The 19,301-nt window shown below is 35.3% G+C and overlaps 1 pseudogene; it reads right to left on the bottom strand.

Moving 5' to 3' along the window:
* Positions 1 to 6,450: 6,450 nt before the first annotated feature.
* LOC123580854 overlaps positions 6,451 to 19,301 on the bottom strand; it is a 52,268-nt pseudogene continuing 39,417 nt past the window's right edge.

The raw sequence follows: 19,301 nt of genomic DNA, 5'->3' as shown, positions 1-19,301 counted from the left end.
GTCCACCTACCCTTTGGGGTATTATATACTTGTGAAGGAAAGTTAGTGGTTGCATATAGTAATAGCTACTCACATGCAGATATATTATCCTCTCAGCTTTCCTTCCCTATCAAAGGTTTTGAAAGCACTGCATTTCTCTTACAAAATAAAACAAAGCCAACAACAACACCTCACAAAATTGTGAGCAGAAAGATCTGAAAGAGACATTCAATTAGTTTTGTTTTTTATACCTTCTGTCACCCTGAGATGTTTAGAAGGTAAGACAATACATAATCACCTTATTTTCTTTCTCTTCTACATTTTTTACATTGTATTGGTATTCCTGCACTTCCCTAAATATGCCAGCTTTTGCAATATACTTCCATTTTATTTCTAAAGGTATTTAGTGGAACAGCAGCAGCAAAAGGCTGAAAGTTACCTCTAAGCTAAAGGTCAGGTGTGACAATGAAAATAAGAAAATGTCCAAACAGAAAATCACCGTGTATAAGACCAGTGACCTTTTTTTCAAATGATGACATAATGTATTTTATTTTGTACCAAAACTACAATGTGCAAGGCTATTTGATTAAATGGATTTCACTGAAACTATATTTTGTTACACTACTTATAACAAAGAAAATTTGCTACACTTAATGTTGGTGTAAAAGAGAATCTTTCAAATGAATGGTAACTATCTTATAGGATTTTGCACATTTAGGAAGCTAACTAATGTTTTTCCCCATTAAGGCTGATCTAAAAAAAAACAAAAAACAAACAAACAAACAAACAAAAAACAGAACTGTTACTTAGATGTTAAAGAGAACCTACAGCTTGAAATGAAATCAATGACGTGAGGTTACTTTATTTTTTGATTAATCCCTATCACACGAGAAATATGAAAAAAAAAATTGGGTGGGGTGTAGATGGTTCAAAGGAACCAAAGGTAGGCCAGCTGCTAAAAGTAAAGGAAGCTGCAAGTTTAGCTCTAGGAACTTATATATCTATCTGCATATATATCCATAAGATAATAGCATGGAATTTTAAATATGGAAAAACTTTGTCTCCACAAATCTGCCCATTTCCCCAAATGAAACACAGTTCCCAGTATTCACAGACTCTTCTCATCCTTAACCTTTAAATCTGGGTTTGTCTATGATTTTCTTATAAAGAATACAATCTGTTTACAAGTGATAGCATGTGACCTATGAGGCCAATTCAGAAAAAAATATATTGCAGTTTCTGCCCTAGTCTCTTAGAATCCCACTGGAGGCCAGACACCATGAAAAAAAGTTTGATTACTGTATCATTACTCACATTGTGAGCAAGTCCAAGCTATCTCATGGAGATGCTTTCATTCAAAAAACTACCCAACCAGCCAAGCTATTCTTCCATCTTGGACCCTCCAGACAGCCTAAAAAGTACCAGTGAATGGTCTCAGTTGACACATGGAACAAGTGATTCACCTAGCCAATCCCTACCTGAACTCCTCATACTCCAAAGTGTTGTTTGTTATTTTTAGCTGTAGACATTTTTGTTACACAGTAATAGATAAACTAAGATGAAATCTGATGCCTGGAAATGGGCAGTCCATGTATCAAAACCTAAAACATTTAGCGTTGAGTTTTAAACTGAGTAGTAAGTATGAGCTACAAAAGCCTGAAGATAGCTTTTAATGTCAACTGGATGAGCCTGAAGAAAATGGTTCATTAGAACTTGAAGGACAGATAAGACAATGCTATCGGAAATGGCAAAATAACAATTCCATGTAATGGCAGGAAGTGTGGCAATACTGTCACTTCACTTGAATATCTAATAAATTCACGGACCTATGGAGATTTTCCAGAAAAATACAGAATTATAATGTCTAGGATCTTTCATACATCTATAATAAAATATTTTTGAAAATGAATTATGAACTAAATGATAAAGTGTTCAATTTTGAAAAGTATGCGAAGTGAATATAAAGAAATGTGGTTTCCTAAGTTGAAAAATAAGATTGTTTCTCTTCACAGTCTCTCCTCACCAAATATTTGCAAAGTATGAAATGCGTCCAGAGCAAAAATCAAATCCCAGATGGAGCTATGTGGTCCACCTTTGTTACTACTTCGGAAAGGTCTAAGATGGAACATACAACATTTAAGATAGACAAAAGTACTTACAAGGACTTTTAATATAGAATTTATATGCCATAAAGTCAACATTTTAAAGGGTATAATTCAGAGGTTTTAGTATATTCACAAAGTTGTATAAGTAATTACCTAATTTCAGCACATTTTCGTAGCCACAAAAATAAACCCCATATCCACATCCCACATCCGTCAGCAGATACTTCTCATCCCCCTAAACTATTCCTTGGCAACACCTAATCCGCTTTCTATGTGTCTGTATTCGCCTCTTGTGGACATTTCTTATACGTCGTATAATGTGTGGCTTTTTGTGTTGACTTCTGTTCCTTAGCATACTTTCAATGTCCACCTGTGTTTTATCATATATCATATATCATATATCAGTGCTTCATTCCTTTTCATGGTTGAATAATATCACATTGCATGAATATAAGGTATTTTGTTTATCCACTCATCAGTTCATGTATTTGGGTTTTTCCACCTGTGGGCTACTGTCAACAGTGCTGCTATTCCTGAACAAGTTTTGCATGGATATGTTTTCATTTCTCCTGGGTATATAACAAGGAACATAATTTACCAAAAATTCTTCTAAAACAGAGAAGTACACACTTTCCATCTCTAAGAGGTCATTCATTACACCTATACCAAACCAGACAAACATAGCACAAGAAAAGAAAACTACAGACCAGTATCTCTTATAAACATAGATGCAAACATCCTCAATAAAATGCTAGCAATGCAAATACAGCAACATAAAAAAAGGTTTATATACCATCACTAAGTGGGAAATCAGATTCTCTCCCTTTTCAGGGTTTTGTTTTTGCTGCTATTTTTTGTAGTAGTTGTTTGTCTTGTGACTTTTCTGAATTAAATCTCTGAAGTCTCTTCTTTGTCCTGAGCGGCCATTGAAATCTCTGTTAACTTAGTGGTCAGCTACATGAAAAGATAAGTGGTCAGCTAATGTCTTAGTGGACAGAGATTTTCTTAAGTGCCCAGTCTCTGCCGAGGTGCTCTGTATATATACAGTGAAATGCCTTACACACTTGACCAGAAAGTATACAACTGTGACTTAGTCTGTACTTCCTGTTCATTCCCAACCATAAGGTCATCTGGAAGTGAGACCACAGGACCTTTTTAGGTCTACACTGAGCATGTGTACTGGCCTGGGTATGTGGACTGTCTTACACACGTGTGTGACCTTATAGATACCCAAGAATATGTGGGCACTTTTTAAAAATTGTTTTTTACAATTTATTTATTTTTGAGAGACAGAGAGAGCACAAGCAGAGGAGGGGCAAAAAGAGAGGGAGACACAGAATCCGAAGCAGGCTCCAGGCTCTGAGCTTTCAGCATGGAGCCAACATGGGGCTCAAACCCATAAAATGTGAGACTATGACTGGAGCCAAGTCGGATGCTTAACTGACTGAGCCACTGAGGTGGCCCTGAGCTTTTCAAAGCTCCCTATGGATGTCTCATTTTCATAGTCTATGATATCCGTGTATCACCATTATATATGTCATATAAAATTCATCCCCTTACTTTCCAGGTGTTATGTGAGATAAATTTTATTCAAAGAATTCTACCTGCAAAAACTCTTCCGTGCCTGAATCTTATTTGGACAATGACATTCTAGATTTAAATCCTGAGCCTCATGCTATAATAGGAAAATGTTTTGGGGACTTTCAACTCTTACATGTAGGAGTGGTGTAAATGATTGCAAATCAGAGGTGTACCATGACAGCTAGTCTCAATCACCTTCCAATGAACATCTTTGTGCAGTGTATATCTTTACAGCTTTGTGTAGGTGTTCCCTCTCTTTAACTCTGGATTGGCCCAGATTAAAAGTAACAGGAGTGGCAATTCATGACTGGCGTTAGGTTAGAGGAAGTTTTGAAAATTCTACTGTGGTCTCTTGGAATATTCTCAGGGAAGATGACCAACATGCAGGAAGTCTCCTTACTCTAAGACTATCATGAAATGAAGAAATTCAAGTTAGCTATGTAGAGAGTTTACATGAAAAGATAAATGGCCACCTCTAGTTGTCCTAGTCGCCAGAACTGTAAGGGAAGAAACAATTTGCAAATCTAGTTATCTAATTAAACACTCAGATTACTGAAACTCATCACACTTTGTCTGCAAACACATGAGAAACCTACAGCAAAAGCACAGCCCCACCGAACCTAGTCAAAGAACAAAATCATGAAAGATGATAATGTACTTTTGCTTTATACCATTATATTTTGTAATGACGTATTAAACAGAAATAGTTTAATTTTTATTTTGCTAACAAAATTTGTAAGGAGAAATATGTTGACCAGTGACAGGTGAAATACATAAAAGGAAATGTTGAACGATCATTTCCTGGAGAAGGATAACTGAAGGTCAAAATCAATCAGGACAGAATTTGTGGAAAAGTTTTTAAAAATGTAGGCCTACAGAAACCCAGCCTGGCATTTACTTAAAAGACTACCATAATGTAAGGAAGATCAGGTTAGCTATATGGAGAGGCTGAATGGAGAGATTCAAGGCCAGCCACCAGTAGAAATACATACATGCTCTGAAATGCAAAATTTAAGACTGGATTACTTATGTTGTAATTATATGGCAATCTAGAAACATGAAAATGACCTATTATAGAAGGATTTTTAGTTTGGAAAGATTGTTGTGTGGTAGATACAATGTGGATTTTATAATTAATTGACGTAAGTCTAAATCATTGGTCTGCCACTCACCAGCTATTTTACTATTAGTGGAAATCTCTGTTTCCAGTTTTGAGCTATCGTGAATAATGCTGTAATGATCCTTCCTGCATATGTCTCATTGTGCATGTATACATGCACTTCTACTGAAATAAAATTGCTGAGACAGAGAATGGGTCTATATTTACTTCTTAAAATAAGAAGTCAATTTTTAAAAAAAGTAGTACAAATTTCAAATTCCTCAAAGCTATTTGAGAGATTATGTTGCTCCATTGCCTTACCAACATCAAAATCTCCATCTTGAGTTTTAAGTATCAGATATTTTAACTGCTAATTCCATTTCCCAATAAGAATACTACTCTGAAGGTTATATGGTAGGTGATAAGTCTATGTAACATTATTTTTTCATATCCTATTTTTGGCATGAAGTATAAACTTTTATCAGAGGAAATACATTCATGTGCACAAAAATGATCAACTATTTGTCATTTCTTTTTTTTAATGTTTATATATTTTTGAGAGACAGAGAAACAGAGCATGAGTGGGGGAGGGGCAGAGGGAGAGGGAGACACAGAATCCAAAGCAGGCTCCAGGCTCTGAACTGTCAGCACAGAGTCCGATGTGGGGCTCGAACTCACGAACCACAAAATCATGACCTGAGCTGGAGTCAGATGTTTAACCAAATGAGCCACCCAGGCGCCCCAACTATTTGTCATTTCGAAGTTGTCCTTGTATCTCTGTAGTTCCTTGGTTTTCAAAATAGGCAACACCTAGAATAAAATAATGTTACCTAGTCAATATACATTGGTAGCCCTACAATGATCGTGATAGGAGTTGAGTGCCAAGTTGGTAATTCTGGGTAGGTACATCTTCAAGTAGAACTTTTCCCCAATTGGAAGTGAGTAAAGGTCCTTCCCACATTATTGGCACAGTCATATATGAAAGAAATGTATTCTCCTTACTTCAAATGTGTCTGGTCAGGCATCCCACTCTCCGCACCCTGCCAATTTACTTCATGAATCCCAAGAGCTAGCTTTAGAGTTCTCCTTAAGGCACCTGCCCCAGCATGCTGTCCCCATCTTTTTGGTGGGCATCTTATTTAGCCTACCTTAATTCTGCCTCATCCAAAGTCTCGTAGACACTAAGTATTCTATATTTAGAAAAGGGCTGTGGTTATTATTCAAATGTTTAAGATTACATGGAAATGCCATTAACTCTGGCACAAGAATATATAAATACTCAAGTCCAAGCCTAGTTCTTCCTACTGTTTATTCCTAATTAAACAGCTCTCAGTTCTGCCCCTTCTGCAGATTTACTTTTACTTTTTGAACAGATGTATTGTGGCCAAAGTCCAGTTGCTATGCAATCCTAGATTTAAGAACTCGAATCAGCAAAGCAAGCAAATCCGTGCATATAGAAATAGGTAATATGGAAATAGAGAGGTAGGCGATCAGCAGAGGGCTCTATTACTGGCCCTGGAGCCAGTGAAATAAGCTATTCATATATGTACGTTATGTCTCCTGAATTTCATCTTGTCACTTGTAGTTGAATATAATATTCCCATTTCATCAGTGACTTCTGCTGAATGACTCCTCTATGCTTCCTAATATTACCCAAAACAGGAAAGGTATTGCCGGTTCCAGTTGTTATTCATTGTTAGCGTAACTTTTCACAAATGTCCACGGTAACAAGCTGGCAATTGTCTTTCGAAAGGTCTGAAAAAGCCTCAGCATCTTTTGAGATATCTGCAGCTTTTGAGCACAAATCCCTAGTGATCTCTGCTGATCACAACATCCAGTTTCTGCTAAAGTCACCAGAGAGCATATCCTACTTGCAGACATTACTAAACCAGCTGGCTATCAGGTGAGAAGTTTCAAGTGGATCTTTTAGTGTTTGTTTTTGTTCAGGGCTCCATTCAAATTCACTTTATTTCTGGTGTCTCTGTGAATTGGGATTAATAAAATCTTTAAGGGGGGGAAATGTGATTTCACAAAAACCCAAAAGATCCACCTGTCTTTGGGCTTTCGGCTTAGTGGAAACATCAATAGAGATAGTCATTCATTTCTCACCATTTGCAGGATATCTCTTTCTCCATGCAATTTTATTCCTCAAATTTCAACACATTGGAACAGCTTTATATTTCAGCTGTGTTTATCAGAAAGACATTTCTTGTCATATGAAAGACATAAATTCTCCTGCATTCTTTCTGTCTAGAAGGAAATTATGATATCATCAGTACAAAGAACCAATTTGCTCCTGATGGTTATCAAAGTTCAGAGGTCACTACATTAAATTATTATATACGCTTTGAATTTAAATATTCCTGTGGAAAATCCATAATATATGTTGAAAACAATTTCACCAAAATGAAAATAGTGTTGTACTGGATTCCAAAAAGATATTAAAAAGAAAGCATTAGCCAAGTCTATTATGGCATACCAATCATCTTTGGCCAGTTACACTTCTTTTACAGTCTTTACTATATTGGTTATGGTATAAACAATGAGGAGAACCACCCTTGTTATATCCTCCAATAGCTATTCTCATATTCTGTAAATGAATTGGATGTAATGTTCCTACTTTGATCATTTCCTTCATAAGAACAATGTTCTTGTACTTTTAGAATTCTACACTGCTTAATTTTGTTACAGAAAAGTGCTTAGGCAATACAAAGATTCCCATCCAGCATGTCCAATTAAAACTAGATAGCGTCCCTTTTGCACATAATAATGATTCCAAGTTCACATTCAAGTAAGGGCAACAGAACCTTGGAATATATTCTCCAGTCACATTTTCAAATCTATAGCTGTAGACTTGAAATCTATAGCTCCACCTCTATGTGACATGTAGGTTTCACATATGGCCCCATAAGAGCATTCTCTTCTTCTCCTGTGGGATCACTGCCCACTAGTAATTATCAGAAATTTACACTACTTCCAGACCATCTCATCCATGCAACTGTGAAAGGCCTTGGATCCCCTGCTAGGATATGCAGGATCAGATCATAACCTTTCTTCAATCATTGTACATTTTATTTCTTTATCTAAGAGAGTAAATTCAACACCATGTTCACATATTTTCTGTTCTAAATTACAACCCTTTTAACAGGATTTAAATTCTTAAAACCTTGACTATATAGAGTTAACTTGATGGATCACTTAAGGAGTATGAGTGTGCCATTTGGGAGGCCATGTGTGGGATACTATGGACCGAATGCTTGTGTCATCCCAAAATTCATATGCTGAAACCCTAATTCCCAGTTTTACAGCTGGGTCTTTGGAAGATGGGTCTTTGGAAGGTAATAGGTCATAAGAGTAGAGTCCTCATGATGGGATTAGTGCCCTAATAAGACAGAGGCTCTTGCTTCTTCTCTCTCTCCCCATGTGATCATAAAACAAGGCAGCTGTCTATAAATCAGGAAGATAGCCCTTACCAGGAACCTTGATCTTGAACTTTCTAGGCTCCCAAAATATGAGAAATATATGTCTGTTTTCTAAGCTACTCAGGCTATGGTAATGTGTTATAGCCACCAGAACTGATGGCTACAGTTGGAAGAAACCTCTCTCTTATGTCCTGAATCTGATAAAGTGCTTTCTATTGGCAATACAATTAATTTTCCCTTTTTAGTTTTCAATAACTTTTTAACGTCTTCTCTGTCTGAATAGTAAATATTCCTATCATACACACTCCTTTCTTTCAGGCAGAATAACTAAACTAGCAAATGAGTTTCTGCCTCTTGAATATTTTCTTGACACTTATTAGCAGAGTTATCGACACAAGGATCCCAAAATTGGTGGAGAAGCAGGGAGCTTTATGACAGCATCTATCATGGTCTGTGTTAACAACCTTAGTTTAGACGTTTATCCTTAAGATCATACAGCCAATTTGGGGGTACCAGCAACTGTGATACTTCTACTTCTTCAGAAAATGGATTCTAGTTGCTAGATATGGGGAAGGACAGTTTCCCCTCTTGGGTAATGTGGAAACCCACTGTGACAGATTAGTTTTCATATCACCCATAATGGCCTGCTCACAAAAGCTTGCAGCCACTTAGGATCAGTCCACAACCCAAATAATCCCTTTAAATCAGCATTATCTAGTATTAGTGATGTGACCCACCCTCCCCAAACTGGTTTGTTCTGAGAATTCATGCTGGCAAGGATTAGTCTTCCACTGTTTTCTTCACAAAATGGCCTCTAACAGAATACCCTCTGGATTCCACAGCCTGCAGGAAATCAGTGGTTATAAGTGATTTACTTTCCAGTAAATATGTGGGTTAAAGTGGCCACTGAAGCAGTGGAAGACTTTCGGCAACCAGAAAATCTGATCTTAATTCATTATCTGTTAATATTCTTGTTTATTCTCCTTTAAAGGTCCAGTTTTCACCAAAGCTGATGTTAATTGTTCTTCTGCTTCACATTCTCATTCTATTCACTTAGTTAATTCCTTTAGGTCTAAATCTATTTCCTTTAAATTGCATGGTAAGATTTGTTATTCATATTCTTTCTCCAGGCTTTTGCCAATTAATACCAAGGATAAAGAAAGCATCGTCCCTCCATTAAATAATCCTAGTACTTTTGTTCCCCTTCTACTCTTAAAACATGTACCATAGCCCTGAAGATTTATGGGTTTGAAAAGCAAGGTAGAACTGTCAAAGCTGACTTACACAAATCATAGGGCTCACTTCCACTGGTCTATTTGACTATTCTTACAGAAATATAGCACTGATTATATTGCTGTAATTTTACAATAAGTTTTGATATACCGTGGATCCTGTACTGTCATATTCTTCTTCAAGTTTAGGCTGGCTAATTTTGGTCTCATGTATTCATATAAATTGGTTTGTAAATTTCCAATAAATTACATTTGCATTTGACATAAGACTGTACTGAATCTATAGATCAATTTGGGGTGAAGAGACATTTTTACAATATTGAGTTTTCCCATTGAAGAAGGTATTTCCTTTCTTTAAACTGTAAAAAAATAGGGGCGCCTGGGTGGTGCAGTCGGTTAAGCGTCCGACTTCAGCCAGGTCGCGATCTCGCGGTCCGTGAGTTCGAGCCCCGCGTCGGGCTCTGGGCTGATGGCTCAGAGCCTGGAGCCTGTTTCCGATTCTGTGTCTCCCTCTTTCTCTGCCCCTCCCCCGTTCATGCTCTGTCTCTCTCTGTCCCAAAAATAAATAAACGTTGAAAAAAAAATTTTTAAACTGTAAAAAAATAAAATAAATTGAAACATGAAAGATACTAGCTTATATTTTCCCTTTCATGCAATGTTGTTCTCTAGGTTATACCTGCCTACCTTATTGAAGCATGCATGCACAGCCTTTACTGCTATCAATATCTTACACCTGAATGCTACATTTATAACAATTAATAAAACAACATTGACACATTTTTATCATCCAAAATCCATAGTATTCATCGGGGCTCTCTCTTAGCCTTGCACATTCTATGAGTTTGCACAAATGTATAATTACATGTACCGACCGTTAAAGTATCAAACATAATAGTTTCAGTGCACTAAAAAATCCTCTGTGCTCTGCCTATTCCTCCCTCCCTCCCCAACCTCTGGCAATCTCTGATCTTCGTACTACCTCCAGTTACTACTTTTACAGAATGTCATCTAGTTATAATTATACAGTAGCCTTCCAAATTGGTTTCACTTAGTAATATGCCTTTAAGATTCCTCTATGTCTTTTCATGGCTTGAGAGTTCATTTCCTTTTAGCACTAATAATATTCTGTTGTCTGGAGGTGCCACAGTTTATTTTTCCGTTCCTTAATGAAGGACATCTTGGTGCTCTCTAAAATTAAAACATAAAAATAAAGTTCCAAGCCTTGGCTCCAGTGACCCAATCATTCCTTTTTGGCAGATGCTCCTTTCCCCTTCTTTGGGGTTATAAGGCATTGTTTAGGGTCACGCCCAGGTTCCAGTCCTACGCAGTACTCAGCTTCCTGGGCAGCATCAACTTCTATAGAATCGTTGTTGCCTGACCTTTTTCTCTTCTTGTGCGTTTCCAGGCCAGGGCTCTCTGCCTCTTCCTCAAATGCTACAAAATATCAATAAAGTTCCTTCACCATGTGGAGAACCTAGCCGGCTGAAACTTCATCTCTTGGTCCTTCCCAAATATGACTGAGTCCGTGCTCGTGGGACTGACCCCTACCTGCTTTACCTTGACATATCCTTTGTTACACTCTGCTTTCAACTGTACTTGCTATATTTCTTGTCAATAATCTTGGTCTCTGGGCCATGCCCAACCATGACTGCTTCCAAATGTGGAACTTGGATTCACCGGTTCTTGTTATCCTGTCTCACCAACCCACACACCTGCACCACTACGCTCCAGTTGGGGGGAACAGACAACCTCACGTTATTCCCTAGTTGTCTTTTTTCTTAATATCTGTATCAAGTTGGGTATTAGGTAATGTTGGCCTCATGATAGAAATTGAGAAGTATTCCTTTGTCTTCAATTTACTGCAACAGTTTGTGTGAAAAGTCATCTTACTTTTTTCTTAAATGTTAGGTATACTTTCCCAATAAAGCAAATTTACCCTGGAATTTTTAATTGTAGGAAAGTTTTTAATTACAAATTAGTAGTTACTCATTATGAAGCTATTAGTGCTGTTTCTTCCAGAATGTTGAAATTTTATGTCAGAATTTGTCCATTTATCTTTGTCTATTTTATCAATGTCAAAATTACTGGCATAAAATTCCTTCCAGTATGCCCTTCTTATCCTTTCAGTATCATTAGAATTAACAATGTCACCTGTTTCATTCCTGATATTGGTATTCTGATCAGATACTGTAGACTGATTAATTTTATTGATAATTTCAATTTCAAAGAATCTACTTTTGGGTTTGTTATGTATCTCATTGTTTTTTTGTTTGTTTGTTTGTTTTTAGTTTCCTGTCTTGTTTATTTCCATTTTAATTATTTTCTTTGATTACTTTAGGTTTAACTTTATTTCACTTTCTAGTTTCTTAATTTGGAAGTTGAGGTAATCGATTTTAGACCTTTCTTCTTTTCTAGTATATAGCATTTAATGCCTTAGGTTTTCCTCTAAGTACTGCTTTAGCTGTATTTCAAAATTCATGATCTACTGTACTTGCATTTTCATTTAGTTTACATTTTGATTTACTTTTGTTCATGCCCCCATCATTCTTCATTGACTTCTTTACTCCTCACTGACTTTAAACATATTTTACAAATGTTTTTGTCCATATTTTCCAATTGACCTCAACAAGGTTTAGCTCAAATTATTTAGCCCACCACATTATAATAAGGGATCCTCCTTGCTACTCTTTTCTTATTGTTTCTCAGCCCACCCAATTGCTTTAAATATTTGTTTATACCTCCAAAATGTGTTACCCTAGTGTTTAATTTTTACCTGTAGCCAATTGCCTATTTAATATATTGTTAGATTTTTAAAATGCATCATAAATGAAACATACTTCATTGCAATAAAGCCAATACATGACAAACCCACAGCTAAATTTAAAGCTTTTCCTCTAAAATCGATAACAAAGCAAGGATGCCCAATCTCACCATTTCTACTCAATGAAGTACTGGAAGTCCTAGCCAAAGTAATTAGGCAAGAAAAAAAAAATAAAAAGCATTCAAATTGAAAGGAAATTTGACAAATAAAATTGTCCCTGTTTGTAGATGACATGATCTTATATACAGAAAACCTTAAAGATTCCACTAAAAACTGTTAGGACAAATAAACAAATTTAGTAAAGTTGCAGGATAGAAAATAAACATACAAAAATCAGTTGTGTTTCTATACACTAACAATGAACTATTTGAATAAGAAATTAGGAAGACAATCCCATTTACAGTAGCACCAGAAAGAATAAAATGCTTAGGAAGAAACTTAACTAAGAAGGTGAAAGACTTGTATACCAAACAGTACAAAACACTGATCAAAGCAATTAAACTAGACAAAAACATGGAAAGACATCTTGTTTGTATGGATTGGACAAGTTAATATTGTTAAAATGTCCTTACCACTCAAAGCAACCTATAGATTCAATGAAAATCCCTATTGAAAATACCAATGGTATTTTTTTCAAAAATAGAAAAAAATAATTCTATAATTCAAGTGGAACCACAGAAGATCATAAATAACTATCAATCCTGACAAAGAAAAACAAAGCTGGAGACATCACACTTTCTCATTTCAAAATATACTAGAAAACTATAGTAATCAAAACAGTACAATACTGCTATAAAAACAGATACATGGAGGAACGGAATGGAGTGGAGTGGAGTGGAGTGGAGTGGAGTGGAGTGAAATGGAATGGAATGGAATGGAATGGAATGGAATGGAATGGAACAGAATAGAGAACCCAGAAATAAATTCATGCATATATGGTGAACTGATCTTTGACAAGGGTGCAACAAATACAAATTAGGAAAGGATACCCTCTTCAACAAATGGTGCTGGAAAAATTAGCTTTCCACATGCAAAAGAATGAAACTGGACCCCTATTTTATACCATTCACAAAAAACAACTCAGCAGGCCCCTGAATGGCTCAATTGGTTAAGCATGGAATCTTGATTTTGGCTCAGATCATGATCTCATAGTTGATGGGTTCAAGCCCTGCACCATCACTGCAGAGCCTGCTTGGGTTTCTCTCTCTCTCTCTCTCTCTCTCTCTCTCTCTCTCTGGCCCTCCCCTGCTCGCTCACTCTCTCTCTCACAAAAAAACAAACAAAAAAAAAACTTCAAAATGGATTATAGACTAATATACGACTTGAAAACTATAAAATTCCAAAAATAAAATGTAATGGAAAAGCTTCATAGAGAAGCTTTAGTCCTGCCAATGATTTTATGAATACGACACCAAAAGCACAGGCAACAAAAGCAAAATTAGACAAGTGAGACCATATTAAATTTTAAAAAATAATAATTTTTATTCATTTTGAGACAGAGCATGAGTGGGTAGGAGAGAGATGGAGACACAGAATCCAAAGCGGGCTCCAGGTTCTGAGCAGTCAGCACAGAGCCTGATGCAGGACTCAGACTCATGGACCATGAGATCATGACCTGAGTTGAAGTCAGATGCTTAACCAACTGAGCCACCCAGGAGCCCCATGGACTACATTGAATATAAAGGCTTCTTCACATCAAAACAAAATGAAAATGAAACCTGCAGAATTTCTAAAGAAAAAAATTTTCAAACCATATATCACATTTAAAATATATTAAAAATTTCGTACTTTTTAAAAAAAAATTCCAATTTTAAAAATGGGCAGAGGAGCTAAATAGACATTCTTCAGAGAAGACATCCAAAGATCCCACAGGTACATGAAAGCATGTTCAACATCACTAATCATCAGAAAAATGTAAATCAAAGCTACAGTGAAATATCACCTAACACCTGTTAAAACGACTATCATCGAGAACATATTTGTTAAAAGTATTCGCTTCTGGCTGTCTCTACCTAAATTGTCCATTAGGACTCCAATGACAATATGTTGAAAACTTAAGTAATTATATCCCTTACTCTCATCTCCCAAACTATAAACAGAACAGATAAAATCATTTCATTCTCCTTCACTTCATATTTTTATGAATGTCATCCAAACAATAAACCTTGCCATCTGAAACCACTCTATCGCCATTTGAATATAACCAGTTATCCCTAAATACTGTTTTCCTACCTCAAAAATATTTTACATTTTCCTGCTCAAGTTTACTTCTTCAGCATCTTTTCATAATTATATTATTGTTATAGCTTTCTCACCTTACTTCTTATGCCAATCCTTTTCTTGTTTCTAGTCTATTTTCCACACTACTGCAAGATAAATCTGTCCAAGAAATAAAACACTTTATTGCTCCTAGTAATTTCTTCTCCTCTGTAATTCAATGTCTTTATGATGTCCAAATATTCAAGTGTAAAAGAAAAATTCAGTCAGCATCATCTGCCTAACTTCCGTTTTCAGTGAATAAAACCTTGACTGCTTTCTGTAGTATTGCATAGGTGTGACTTATTTAATCATCCTTTCAACACATTTAGTGAATGCAGATTAAAATTCAGGAATTGTGCCAGCCAGGTGATGCAAGATGAATAGGATGCTATCTCTACCTTAGTCTGCACAAATGAGAGACCCCGAAATGCAAATAGAAAAATCTCAACACAAAATAATTGCCATTTCTGGATATGAACATAATTTTATGGAAACACAAGATATTGAAAACAAGCAAAAATCTCTGCATTTACAAGTAGGATACAGTTCACAAAGGTTTGAACTAATTCTGGAAGAATGACCATGAGTATATGCGAAGAAATGGGAGTCAGTCTTTTGGGGCAGAGGGAAATGATATTTGTCAAAGTACAACTCAAAAAATTGAACATGGCAGAGGAGTAATGAAATTTCAATATTCTAGGGACCTGAGGCATGTAATAAAGAAATATGGTGAGACAGAATCTTAGAAGGTAGAAAAAAGGCCGAGGGGGTCAATCATTTCCATCTCAGTGATATTTTTCTGCATGTATTTCACAAGTAGATAACATTGCAATTTTGACTACAGGTAATAAATATGGGAAATAATATTAAGAAAATAATAGTTTGCCTTTGACATGCAAATATTTCAAATTATTTGTGAGCCTGAATATATTATTTTTCACAGAAAATCTAAATAAATGTGTCTGTTAGGTCAAATTATAGGAGATTAAAAATTTTAATGAAGACAGGGTATTATTTCAATTCTTAAAAAACATTTAAATAAAATCATTGCTTCTAAAATTATAAGTTTAATATAAATTTGAAATATAAAAACAAAACTCTAGATATTTAAAGGTGATGCTTTGAATTGAAAAGAATATTATTAAATGCTAAATTCAGAAAACATGAAATTTGGTATAGTAGTTAGAATTATTAGCCTAGTTCAAGAACTTTTCTTTAGCGTTAGTTATTTATGTTTTGCATAATGTCTTAACCCTGCTCTTTCCTTGGGAAGTACCCTTTCTGTTGCAAAGAGTTTAGGTTTATTGTGGTTTTCCTACCTGATAACTAAACTCCATCTCTTTATGAATGAAATAATCCTCATGCTCCCTGTCACTCTTCACTAAGCTTCATCAAGATAACTGCAAAATCCTTTTCATTTCCTGAAACAATGTTTATTTCATCTTTTCCACTCAGTTCAACTGAAATTTCAGTACTTAATACATTCTGTCACATCTTTTTAATGTATGTCCAAATCAGGGGAAAAAAATCAACAACTGTATCTCACACCTATCGAAGTGAGGGAAGGTTTTTTTCCCCAGTATGATTAAAAAATAAAATATGGAATCTCTGAAAGCTGAAAGAACCTAAAGTTCTCATCCCTTGTGAGAGATGTCATTTTTATCTCCTAAAAGAAATTATCAGAAACTGTCTTTTAAGTGAACATTAAAGAGTTTTCCATAATGCAGTACATGTACCACAGGAGTCATCTCAGAAGACTCGCCATAGTTAATAAATGGTCATTTTTTTACCTCAATAGTTTTGAATTTGTGTTAATATGTACTAGAAAATTTTAACTATCAAATAAACCATGTTTAAAATAACTGATGTATTGGGGCGCCTGGGTGGCGCAGTCGGTTAAGCGTCCGACTTCAGCCAGGTCACGATCTCGCGGTCCGTGAGTTCGAGCCCCGCGTCAGGCTCTGGGCTGATGGCTCGGAGCCTGGAGCCTGTTTCCGATTCTGTGTCTCCCTCTCTCTGCCCCTCCCCCGTTCATGCTCTGTCTCTCTCTGTCCCAAAAATAAATAAACGTTGAAAAAAAAATAACTGATGTATAAATTTTAAAAAATCAATATATAAGAAGTGGTCAAATGATACCGAAAAAAAATACATAAATAGAGTGATATGCAGTAAATTTAGGAAAGGTTGTAACCCTGCATAAAGATGACTAAATTGTTTGCAACAATGTTAAATAGACAGAAATCAATGTCTTTGGACTCTTATGACTGAGATAAAACATACGTGCCACAACATAGAGTTCAATCATTAATGATTATTATCAATGTTTATTAATCATACACAGAAATGGCCTGGGAATTAAGGGAAAGGTATATTAGCTCAAGATACATCTAAGTATACAGATTAGATTTAATTTATTTATTTTGAGAGAAAGAGAGAGAGAGCAAGCAGAGGAAACAGAGGATTCAAAGTAGGCTCTGTGCTGACAGCAGAGACACTGATGTGGGGCTTGAACTCATGAACCTTGAAATCATGACCTGAACCAAAGTCGGATGCTTAACCGACTGAACCACCCAGGTGCCCCTCAAATTCACGTCTTCTTAAAGGAAACACAATTAGAGAAAAGAAAAAAAGAAGGAAAAGAAGAATAAAATATTCTCTACATTTTTGTTTTGACATTGGTAAATAGGGTAAAATATAAGCACTATAACCTCAAGCATTTGCTTTCCACGTTGAGTGAAAATAGGAGAACACTGGACGTTTCTTTGGGTACAGAGGTAGGAAAACTAAATCCCAGACAGACTGAGTCCCAGGCAATTGTGACAAACTAGTCTTAAACACAGGTTTCCTAACACCAAATCCAACACCTTTTTTTACTCTGACATTTTCAATTATGAAAAGGAAGACTAAAGTCATCATTCTAAAACAAGAAAATACTAAAAGTATCAATATTACAAATATTAGTTTGGACTTGGATTTATATTTACAACAATAAAGGTAATGCAAGGAAGATATAGACAGATGTTTTTAAATTTAAATAAACATAAATATACCTATAAATCATCATTTGTAGATAGAAGCATTCAATAAACATTCCTGCCCAAAGACCTACTCTTAAGTAATCAATTTTTAAATCTAGTTGCCCCCTACACAGTGACTGTTTGGCTCTTAGATCCAATTATGTTTCACAAATGATCAACATTCAGTAAATCAGACCAGACAGTGTGCATGGATGCATTTCTTTTGGTAAATTGGCATGATATGTAGCAAAAAAGCAACAAACATTCTTATTTTCCATGCTAAGATATTTCAATAACAAGTTATTATGACTTATCAATCTGAAATAGAAATTTAAACAAAATAAAATGGGTTTTGAAGAACTATTTAAAACAAATTGTAACTCTAAAATAGGTCTTTTTTTTTTTTTTTTTTTTTTGCTTTTCACTAGTCACTGCTTTTCAACTGCTTCAAACACAGCTGAGCCACAAGAAAATATTTGCTGGACAAATTGTCTGAGATCCTTTTTATTATTATTCTGTTTTGAAGCTGGAAGAATATATGTTATTTTGTTTGAAACAGCTCTTTGATTTCTAGTAAGTGAAAGATAACATTATTCCTTTTAATAACACTTCTTTGGGGGTTTACTCACTAGACCTCTTTATGTTTGAAATATACCTGAATAGTATATAATTATGGTTTCACAAGACACTTGATATTTATAGGCAGATTGAACTTTCCCTATAATAATTCCACTTTAATGATTATTGTAACAGCAATTTTATAGGAAAAACACATTTACTTTCTTCATTCTTTTTGCCTAATGTTCTCATAAACAAGAGTTTCAACAAATATTTGTTTCTGCCTCTTCAAAATAAGGAATAATTTAACAGGTTTTTTTTTTCATTCTAAAAGGAGATGGATCCTTAGGTTAAATACAATATTACTTGAAACCAGTGACCTGTCAGAAAAATGGTATTTGCTTTTCACAAAGAAAATTATAATACTTCAGAAGAAAATCAGCTCAGCAACCTAATTTTTTTCTTAATAAATCTTGAGCTATAGGTTGTAGCATACTAGGATTTCATTCTCAGTCTTTCAATTATAAGAAGTTAGAGACATAAGATGTGGATAGACAGAGGCATTTGACAAGGTAAATGGAGAGAAAGCTGTACCTGAGCAACAAGCAAGAAAAAGAAAATATTTCTTAACACTTAACATTTCCTGAGCCTTGGTCTCTAGTAAGAGCAGGCTTCCAGGCTTCCTGGCTTCCAAGCACCTGTTTTTCTCTCAGTGTGACTTCTTTGACTCACAAAGAGAAATGGATGCTATAAAGGCAAATTGAGATCTATTTCCAGTGGCTCTTTGACTGCTATGAGCATTAAATGTATTTTGCTTTTCAATGAGCATGAAATGATTTCCATCAACTAATAGCCACATGTATTGAAAATTCAGGAAAAAAAAGTTGTGATATGAAAAGACTGTAATGAGAGCAAAACATTTGGTCTGTTAGAGTAATCGGGAAATTATTTACATTAGCCACTATGATAAAAATCTATATATACAAATATAATACTTAAAAGAAAATAGCTACAAAAATAATAATAATAAAGAAAACACAGTATGGTAAAGATTTAAGGTCCAAAAAAATCTTTTCTAACTGGAAGAATACATTAAGACCCACATTTCTAAAACATTGCTTTAAATTTCAGGTAACTCTTACTGGAAAGACATACATTTCCAGGTTATTTTTGCACATACACACACACACACACACACACACACACACACAATTGCACACATACACAC

The sequence above is a fragment of the Leopardus geoffroyi genome, chromosome A1 (genome assembly GCF_018350155.1).
Source record: "Leopardus geoffroyi isolate Oge1 chromosome A1, O.geoffroyi_Oge1_pat1.0, whole genome shotgun sequence".
NCBI lineage: Eukaryota > Metazoa > Chordata > Mammalia > Carnivora > Felidae > Leopardus > Leopardus geoffroyi.
The sequence above is the reverse complement of the archived record's forward strand: the minus strand, read 5'-3'. Positions and strand labels throughout refer to the sequence as shown.